Source organism: Rutidosis leptorrhynchoides, chromosome 2 (genome assembly GCF_046630445.1).
Source record: "Rutidosis leptorrhynchoides isolate AG116_Rl617_1_P2 chromosome 2, CSIRO_AGI_Rlap_v1, whole genome shotgun sequence".
Classification (NCBI taxonomy): domain Eukaryota; kingdom Viridiplantae; phylum Streptophyta; class Magnoliopsida; order Asterales; family Asteraceae; genus Rutidosis; species Rutidosis leptorrhynchoides.
This window is the reverse complement of record NC_092334.1, coordinates 572401735-572412186: the sequence shown is the minus strand read 5'-3', so window position 1 is coordinate 572412186 and position 10452 is coordinate 572401735. Positions and strand designations below refer to the sequence as shown.

At 30.3% G+C, this 10452-nt stretch overlaps 1 pseudogene; it reads right to left on the bottom strand.

The window, feature by feature from the left end:
• Nucleotides 1-4968: 4968 nt before the first annotated feature.
• Nucleotides 4969-10452, bottom strand: part of LOC139889821 (putative disease resistance protein RGA3) — a 73704-nt pseudogene continuing 68220 nt past the window's right edge.

Sequence of the window (10452 nt, the reverse complement as noted above, 5' to 3'; positions counted from 1 at the left end):
AAATATTATGATAAAATGATAATTCTAGTTATGATAACTTTAATATTTACGATACTTTAAAATAACCATTTTATTTAAAATGATAATAATAATGATATTTTATAATAACAATGACATTTCTATTAAAATGATAATTTTTGTTAAAATGATAGTTGTAATACTAACGATACTTTTAATCGTAATAATAATGATAAAAATAATAAGAACGATAATTTTATCTAAATCAATATCTTACAATATTTTAATTTCATCATGATACTCATACTCATTATTTCCTAATCAATTTGTTAATAGCTTTTAAATCGTTTTTTATATCGCGTTCATTTTAATGATCATAATAGTAATCATAATAATTAAGTGTTACTAATATTAGTTTTAATTAAATATTATGATAATGATAATACTAATAACTATTTTAATGATAATAATAATAATAATACTAATTATAACCTTAACGATAATAACGATAGTAATAATAATAAAAATAACAATTTTTAATGATAATACTTTTTATTGATAATGATGATGATGTTGATGATAATAATAATAATAAGAATAATAATAATAATAATAATAATAATAATAATAATAATAATAATAATAATTAGATAAAAATTAGAACGACGATAATAACGATGATGATAATAATCATTTTTAATAATAATACAAAAATTCAATTGACAATAACTTCTAATCCGTTCATCGAATCCATTCGATATCTAAATGAAAAGTTCATAGTTTTTCGCCAGCTTTCCAACGACATGCATATCTTATACCTTATCTCAACCACATATGTAACTAATTCAGGATTCAACATAACCTATCTAACAGTAATATCAAAAGTACATGCATGCATAATCCTATATACTCGAGCACTAGTCAGGGATACACTATTAATAAATAAAAGTTAAGTTATGAGTGCTCACGTATCAATATTGAGATTCAACATTGCAGGAAGGTACGTAGACGCAACGGAGATGATAAACACTAGTTTGACCTCACGAGCATACACCCGAACATTACCCATAACCTCCATAGCTATAACCCATAATTTCCTGAACTCTATCCCACTCATGAAACCCGTTTTGAAAACTTGTTTTAGAACAATTGAGCAGCACTTCGTCGTAGGATTTTATGTAATAATAATAATACTAATATTAATACTACTAATAATATATTTGGATTAATAATAATAATTAATAATAATCATATTATAAATAAAATAAATATGTTACGGAGTAATATAGAGAATGAGAGATTGAGAAACAGAAAGTTAAATGAATTCGATCAAATGCGTTCGAGCTTTAAAGGAGTTTTCTGGGCTCCACACCTCCGCAATTTCGTAGGATTGATAAATAAGAAGTCCGTAATTTGCGGAACTAAACTTCAAAGTTCATTCGTATTACAATTACTTTATGCTTTATTAATTATTATTATTATATATAATATATTTAATTTATATAATTAATCAAATATTATATTATATTTACGTGCGTAGTAAAAATGTAATTTTTATTCAAATGACTCGTACGTTGTCACTCGACTCATGTACCACTTTCGGTTTTTCGAGCGCACTTTCGTACGTTTAGAAACCTTGTACTTTACGTTTCGTGACATGTACCTTTTTCAATAATTAGACTTAAATTAATGAAAAACTAACCCACTCAAAGTGTAACTTAATCTTTTGAGTGTTTTGGTCATTTACTTCTAAAAATCAATGTTTCGTTGTTTGTCAAAATGTACATTTTAAATTAAACGTTTTATGACTCAGTTACTATTATATTAATCACTTTGTAATATATATATATATATATATATATATATATATATATATATATTTATATATTCATTAAAAATATAAATTAGTACGTATTGTATGTAATTGAAATATTTATTTAATAATATAATATTTAGTTTTTTTTAACTAATTATAATTTAAAGTTTGTTTTAAATTTCGTTTAGAAAATATTATAATACTTATCGTTTATAACTTAATTTTGATATACTTCGTTTATGCGCCATTATTTATTTTAACTTCTAAAACGTTCTAAATAATATGACTAAGTATTCATCGAAACAATAACCAATTGTTACAATCATTCATTTTGAAAACATATATATACCATTTGCGAGTTTTTCTATATTTTTAACAACTAATCTCCTAGTTCACGTTATTTAAACAAGGACGTTTAAATTATCAAGTTCCATTATATCATAAAGCGTTCTCGCATGTTTAGAAAATAGATCAATTGAATAATATGAAAATCAGTTTTCCACTAACATTTGTCTAACTCTCGATAAGTGACACTTTGTTCTCACTTGTAAATTACTTTACCATTTATTCCGAATACCGTTAAAAGTAAGAGTTTCCTAATTCAAAGTGGACCTCATTAACAGAGACTCGTAATCATAATTCAATGTATCTGATAATTCAATCATATGATATTATCTTTTAATCTCGTCGATAACTCTAATAACTTATATTGAAACAATACGCTCATGTAAAGTATTATCCATTCACTATTTTATTATTGTTTTCAAGTCGTAAATAGATCTCATAACTTATATTCATATTAACTAAACCGTTAAATGTTTTATTAATATATCTCAATCTAATAATCATACATATGTATGTATATATATATATATATACACATATATATATATATATATATATATATATATATATATATATCCATTTACACATAATTGTTCGTGAATCGTCAGACATGGTCAAAGGATAATTGATTACATGAATATAGATTTCAAAACTTTCGAGACTCAACATTACAGATTTTGCTTATCGTATCGGAAATATATAAAGATTAAAGTTTAAATTTGATCGGAAATTTCCGGGTCATCACAGAACACAAGATCTATCAATACAATCTAGCGTGCCTACAAATGGTGAGCCAACAACGCTTTCAAACTGATTTGATTACAAGATGGCATATACACATTTCAGTGTATACCCCAGAATTCAAGGTTATCAATTTCTATATCAACCTATGTTACATGATGATCTTGTGGCACACAATCATCATGAGGGGGAGAAATGATTCAAAGGTTGATATTCACCTAGTACTAAAGCTTCCGCGGAAAATCAATCGAAGTAGTGAACATAACCAGTGCTTGATAAAGGGGGAGTGAAATAAAAACTCAAATATCCAGGGGGAGAATGTACAAGTTGATTTAAGAAATTCCATCAAGAAAAATTTCTTAGAGTCAACAAAAGAAAGAATTTGCAATGAACGTTGCTTGGAGAATTATTCTTGCAGAGCAAAAATACCATCAATGAGCGTTGCTTGGAGAATTATTTATGCAGATAAAGAAGCTTCCAAAAGAAGAAGTTTCTACATGTTCAAATCATTTACTACGGTTATTTCAAGGAGGAGAGTTTAAGATTTCAAAGAAATCTCTAGAGTGTAAGATTACAAAGATGATCAACCACAACACACATCGAGGGGAGGGGTTATGACTAAAATAGTGATGTGTATTGTAAGTAAAATAAGTGATGTAAGGGGATAGTATGAGGGTATAAATATTATCACCTCATGTAGATGAACTAAGACTTTGTCACAATTACACACACAAAGGGTGTGATCACCTTCTCCCTCACCCTAACCTCTCCCTAACACATGTAACTAATTTTGGCACTTAGTTGAATCATCATCATTCCAACTCCTGCTGTTATCTTCATCATTCATATACAACATATACATATACATACGATTCATACATATACATACATGTGATCAATCCTAAACCTAAACAAACAAGAATTCAAAGCTAAATTCAGATTAACACGAATGCATCACATACTCCATCATGACACCTCAGTTCTTAAGTATGCTGAAGTCCACAACCCCCTTTAATCCAAAGGTAAGTCAGGTTATTCAGAGTTGTTTATTCGGAAAATTGACGCCATTATACAAAGCAGGTGTGGCGTTGGACTTAGATGAGTATAAAATCTAGGAGATTTACGCCAAACTCATTGATCAAATTGAGGTCCTTATAGCGAATCAATGAGGCTTCTTTCGGTTAACATTATGGGGTGTAAAAAAAGACGGAAACTAGATCACTAACATTGATTCAGTTGGAAAAAAATACATAGTGTTCAATCAACATCTGACTAGTTTCCGTATTATTGTCAACATGATGTTTCTACTTATCCATATTATTGGTCACATGTTCATCTGCCCACATTTTCCATACAAAGGGAAAGAAACAAATGTTGAAAGCTAACAAAAGTGTGATTTCTTTATGCTTTTATTATTTTATTACATTAACTACACTAAAAAGAAAAAGCATATGACAGACCATAAGCATGGTTTTCATGCGGTTGACATTATCAGTGGACTTGTCACGACACATTGCAGGTTGCAGTGAATGAATGACATCTGGTACCACTACAAAATTTGTACCCAAAACTAACAAGCACCTTCATTTGCAATGACTGCTTGATACACCTAGTGTAATAAATCAATAGTTAGCAATATATGTGACCATTCCTCTTATGAATGGGTCAATTTGGGCAATGTTTCACCACAACATGGATAAATATATACTTCTGTAAGGAAACAAAAAAGGGTCAAATGGGTCGAAATTCCCCCAAAGCATATTATTATGTAATGTATACAACTTCCTAAACTACTTAAGAGAAAATTATATGACTTTTTCTGTTCATATGGCCTAGTCAATAAAAAAACTTATTAAATCTTTTGTTTATAATCAGGGAGTACATTATTAAAGTCATTTAAGATTTGTATACATTATGTTAATGTTTATTTGCACCTTTCAAACATTTGTTATCATGGTTTTAAGCTGCAATTAAGACATAGAATGAAATAATTCAACAATCTTAAATAGTTAGTGCTATATGAAATTGTTTCCAATTCCGTCAAGTGATTTATGTCCAAAGAAATAAGAGATGATGGAAGCAAGAGATCTTTCATCTTTGGGCAGTCTTTAACTAATAGATATTGGAGGGAGGTGAGAAATTGTTTCTAATATCTTAAATTCATCTATCATAAGAGAAGTATGAGATGATGGAAGAAGACGAGACAAGTGACTATCACTAATACCCGCTTCATCATTATCATTTCCATATAATTCTAGGTGAACAAGTGAGGGTGGGAAATTCTGTGGGCCCTACTTTGATATGGGCTTCTTTAGCCCACCTATTTTTAAGTATCGTAATTTGGGAGGCCAAAGCCCACGAGGAAATGAACCATCTATTCTTGGACATTGGTAAATTTCCAATCGTGTTAACGAGGTAAGATCCGGCAATTACTGATCAGGAAATGATTCCAAACTTTCACACTTCCAAATTATTAATTTGTTGAATTAAGGAAGCAATTCAATTGAAGGATAAATTTCAGATTCGGAAAATGATTAATACTTAGATGTTGAAACAATGACATGTCTTTAGTGTTGTGGCTGATAACCATTTGACTTTCGTCTCCTCCTTTATAATCGTAAATTTTAAGTGACTTGAGCTTCTGTCGTCCTCCTCTTGATGAAAAGTAAACATGTGTAAGTGAATCACATGATAGGATGCACAATGTCTCAATGTTGTGTGGACACATGAAACACCTCATTCTCGTACAAGACATTACTATAAGTGTCTTAAGAGATGTGAGGAGATTGCTTACACTCATATCATCATCATCATCATCATCATCACCCTTCTCCTCCCCTCTCTCTCTCTCTCTCTCTCTCTCTCTCTCTCTCTCTTCAAGACTCACCAAATTATCACAATTGCTTACATGCAACTCCCTTAAACTAACAAAAACCATATTCCCACAAGCATCTTCTCTCATGACACCTCCTTATGCATATTTCTTCAATTGCCCTAAGATATTCTATAACACCTCTCCACACCTCATCACTAAGACCAGGCACAACAACGTGACCGATGAAGCTGCACGAACCAAACATGTCAACTTTTTAAGATGTCTTAGTGATGGCAGTGCTTCGATTGATACTTCTACTAGATTAGGACAACTTTTCATAACAAGCTTCTCAAGGTATGTAAACAAAACCCAACTTTTGGTTGACCATGACTCCCACCCCTGCACACATCTTAAAATAGATTCTATATCCAACTTGGTGACCGAAGAAGCTGCTTGAACCAAATTTGTCAACACACTATGACCACACATCTTCATTTTAAGTTGTTTTAGTAGAGGCAGTGCTTCGATTGACACTTCTACCATATTAGGACATTCTTCTTTAACAAGCTTCTCAAGGCACAGAAACACAACCCCACAACTAGTTGACCATAACTTCCAACACTTCATATTTTTGAAGCTTAGAATTTTAAGTATAGTCGAAACCCAACTGGACAGCAGCGTTTGCTGCTGCTGTTCTTCTACCTGATGCGCAGCTTTTGCCGCTGTTGTTTTCAGCTGCTGTTGCAGCTTAGAAGCTGCTGTCTGCTGTTGTTTTGCTGCTACTCGCCCACGTGGTGCGCATTGGTTTGCCGTGGTGCGCAGCTCGGTTGCTCGTACCTTGGTTTTGTGGTTTGTGTATGTTGTTTGACCACTCGTGTGGCTCATGACCTGCTAGTTTGGACATGTTTAGGGTATATATAAGTGTATATATGTAAGTGTATATATATATATATATATATATGTATATATATAAGTGTGTATATATATATATATGTATATATAAGTGTATATATATATATATATATGTATATATGTATATATATATATATATATATATATATATATATATATATATATGTATATATGTATATATGTATATATGTATATATATATGTATATATGTATATATGTATATATATATCTATATGTATATATGTATATATATATGTATATGTGTATATATATATATATATATATATATATATATATATATATATGTATATGTGTATATATACACATATACACACACACACACACACACACACACACACACATATATATATATATATATATATATATATATATATATATATATATATATATATATATATATATATATATATATATATATATAAGTGTGCATATATGTGTTGATTAACCATTTTGCTAGTACCAAGAAACTCCAAACCTACATTATTCACTGTTAGAAAATAGGGTTGTAAATGATAATCCGATTGGTTCTTGAATCGTGTAATCACTTTCTCGATTAAGTATTTCGACCCTACAAGCCTCGAGTATCACGTAATCCTAATCGGGATAAGACATGAACAAGATTTGATTCCAAGAAAAAAGATTCAAATAAAAGCGTATGTGAGAATGTATTTTCTGTGTGTTTTTCATATGAATGAAAGCAAGTAAGCCAAAAACAGAAATATTAATTCGGCAGTTAAAATTGAATTGATACAACCCTTTAATTTGGTGGGAAAAGCTGTTATAAAACAGACAAACTTTTTGGCGAGAAAACCGGTCGGAAGGCAATGTTTTAATATAAAATATAGTGCCTTGGACCCCGCAAGGGGGTGCATCCCCCTTGACCCCCGCTATATTCGCGACAGTGTCTAATCAACTCTTACGGGCGTGTACTGTAGCGACCCGACCAAATCATCATTGACGGCGCCGTCTACTTAGGTCCCGTTACGTGGTCATAAGTCTTTAAAACAACGTTTGACCAAAAGATATGTCGCATTCATTTCAAATGTAAAGGTTGTTCAAGTTTACAAGAATAGTTCCACCACAAGTTACGATACAAAGTTTTAAGTACAAATGAAACTTATGCGACACAATTTAAAAGTATCCAAAAGACGCTCCATGTATGCATATATACTCGACATCCAATGCAAGTATCAAAATAATGAGCGGAAGCATGTATCATGTATCGTTCAAGGACCTGAGAAAAACATAGAAATCTGTCAACGAAAACGTTGGTGAAATCATAGGTTTAAGTAAGTAAGTGTAGTGACCCGAACTTTTTCATGTTTATATATATTAATTGAGATTGATATTTACATGATTAAATGTTTCCAACATGTTAAGCAATCAAACTTGTTAAGACTTGATTAATTGAAATATGTTTCATATAGACAATTGACCACCCAAGTTGACCGGTGATTCACGAACGTTAAAACTTGTAAAAAAAACTATATGATGACATATATATGGTTATATATATAGTTAACATGATATTATGATAAGTAAACATATCATTAATTATATTAACAATGAACTACATATGTAAAAATAAGACTACTAACTTAATGATTTTGAAACGAGACATATATGTAACGTTTATCGTTGTAACGACATTTAATGTATATATATCATATTAAGAGATATTCGTACATCATAATATCATGATAATATAATAATTTAAAATCTCTTTTGATATTATAAACATTGGGTTAACAACATTTAACAAGATCGTTAACCTAAAGGTTTCAAAACAACACTTACATGTAACGACTAACGATGACTTAACGACTCAGTTAAAATGTATATACATGTAGTGTTTTAATATGTATTTATACACTTTTGAAAGACTTCAATACACTTATCAAAATACTTCTACTTAACAAAAATGCTTACAATTACATTCTCGTTCAGTTTCATCAACAATTCTACTCGTATGCACCAGTATTCGTACTCGTACAATACACAGCTTTTAGATGTATGTACTATTGGTATATACACTCCAATGATCAGCTCTTAGCAGCCCATGTGAGTCACCTAACACATGTGGGAACCATAATTTGGCAACTAGCATGAAATATCTCATAAGATTACAAAAATATGAGTAATCATTCATGACTTATTTACATGAAAACAAAATTACATATCCTTTATATCTAATCCATACACCAACGACCAAAAACACCTACAAACACTTTCATTCTTCAATTTTCTTCATCTAATTGAACTCTCTCAAGTTCTATCTTCAAGTTCTAAGTGTTCTTCATAAATTCCAAAAGTTCTAGTTTCATAAAATCAAGAATACTTTCAAGTTTGCTAGCTCACTTCCAATCTTGTAAGGTGATCATCCAACCTCAAGAATCTTTGTTTCTTACAGTAGGTTATCATTCTAATACAAGGTAATAATCATATTCAAACTTTGGTTCAATTTCTATAACTATAACAATCTTATTTCAAGTGATGATCTTACTTGAACTTGTTTTCGTGTCATGATTTTGCTTCAAGAACTTTGAGCCATCCAAGGATCCATTGAAGCTAGATCCATTTTTCTCTTTTCCAGTAGGTTCATCCAAGGAACTTAAGGTAGTAATGATGTTCATAACATCATTCGATTCATACATATAAAGCTATCTTATTCGAAGGTTTAAACTTGTAATCACTAGAACATAGTTTAGTTAATTCTAAACTTGTTCGCAAACAAAAGTTAATCCTTCTAACTTGACTTTTAAAATCAACTAAACACATGTTCTATATCTATATGATATGCTAACTTAATGATTTAAAACCTGGAAACACGAAAAACACCGTAAAACCGGATTTACGCCGTCGTAGTAACACCGCGGGCTGTTTTGGGTTAGTTAATTAAAAACTATGATAAACTTTGATTTAAAAGTTGTTATTCTGAGAAAATTATTTTTATTATGAACATGAAACTATATCCAAAAATTATGGTTAAACTCAAAGTGGAAGTATGTTTTCTAAAATGGTCATCTAGACGTCGTTCTTTCTACTGAAATGACTACCTTTACAAAAACGACTTGTAACTTATTTTTCCGACTAGAAACCTATACTTTTTTTGTTTTGATTCATAAAATAGAGTTCAATATGAAACCATAGCAATTTGATTCACTCAAAACGGATTTAAAATGAAGAAGTTATGGGTAAAACAAGATTGGATAATTTTTCTCATTTTAGCTACGTGAAAATTGGTAACAAATCTATTCCAACCATAACTTAATCAACTTGTATTATATATTATGTAATCTTGAGATACCATAGACACGTATACAATGTTTCGACCTATCATGTCGACACATCTATATATATTTCGGAACAACCATAGACACTCTATATGTGAATGTTGGAGTTAGCTATACAGGGTTGAGGTTGATTCCAAAATATATATAGTTTGAGTTGTGATCAATACTGAGATACGTATACACTGGGTCGTGGATTGATTCAAGATAATATTTATCGATTTATTTCTGTACATCTAACTGTGGACAACTAGTTGTAGGTTACTAACGAGGACAGCTGACTTAATAAACTTAAAACATCAAAATATATTAAAAGTGTTGTAAATATATTTTGAACATACTTTGATATATATGTATATATTGTTATAGGTTCGTGAATCAACCAGTGGCCAAGTCTTACTTCCCGACGAAGTAAAAATCTGTGAAAGTGAGTTATAGTCCCACTTTTAAAATCTAATATTTTTGGGATGAGAATACATGCAGGTTTTATAAATGATTTACAAAATAGACACAAGTACGTGAAACTACATTCTATGGTTGAATTATCGAAATCG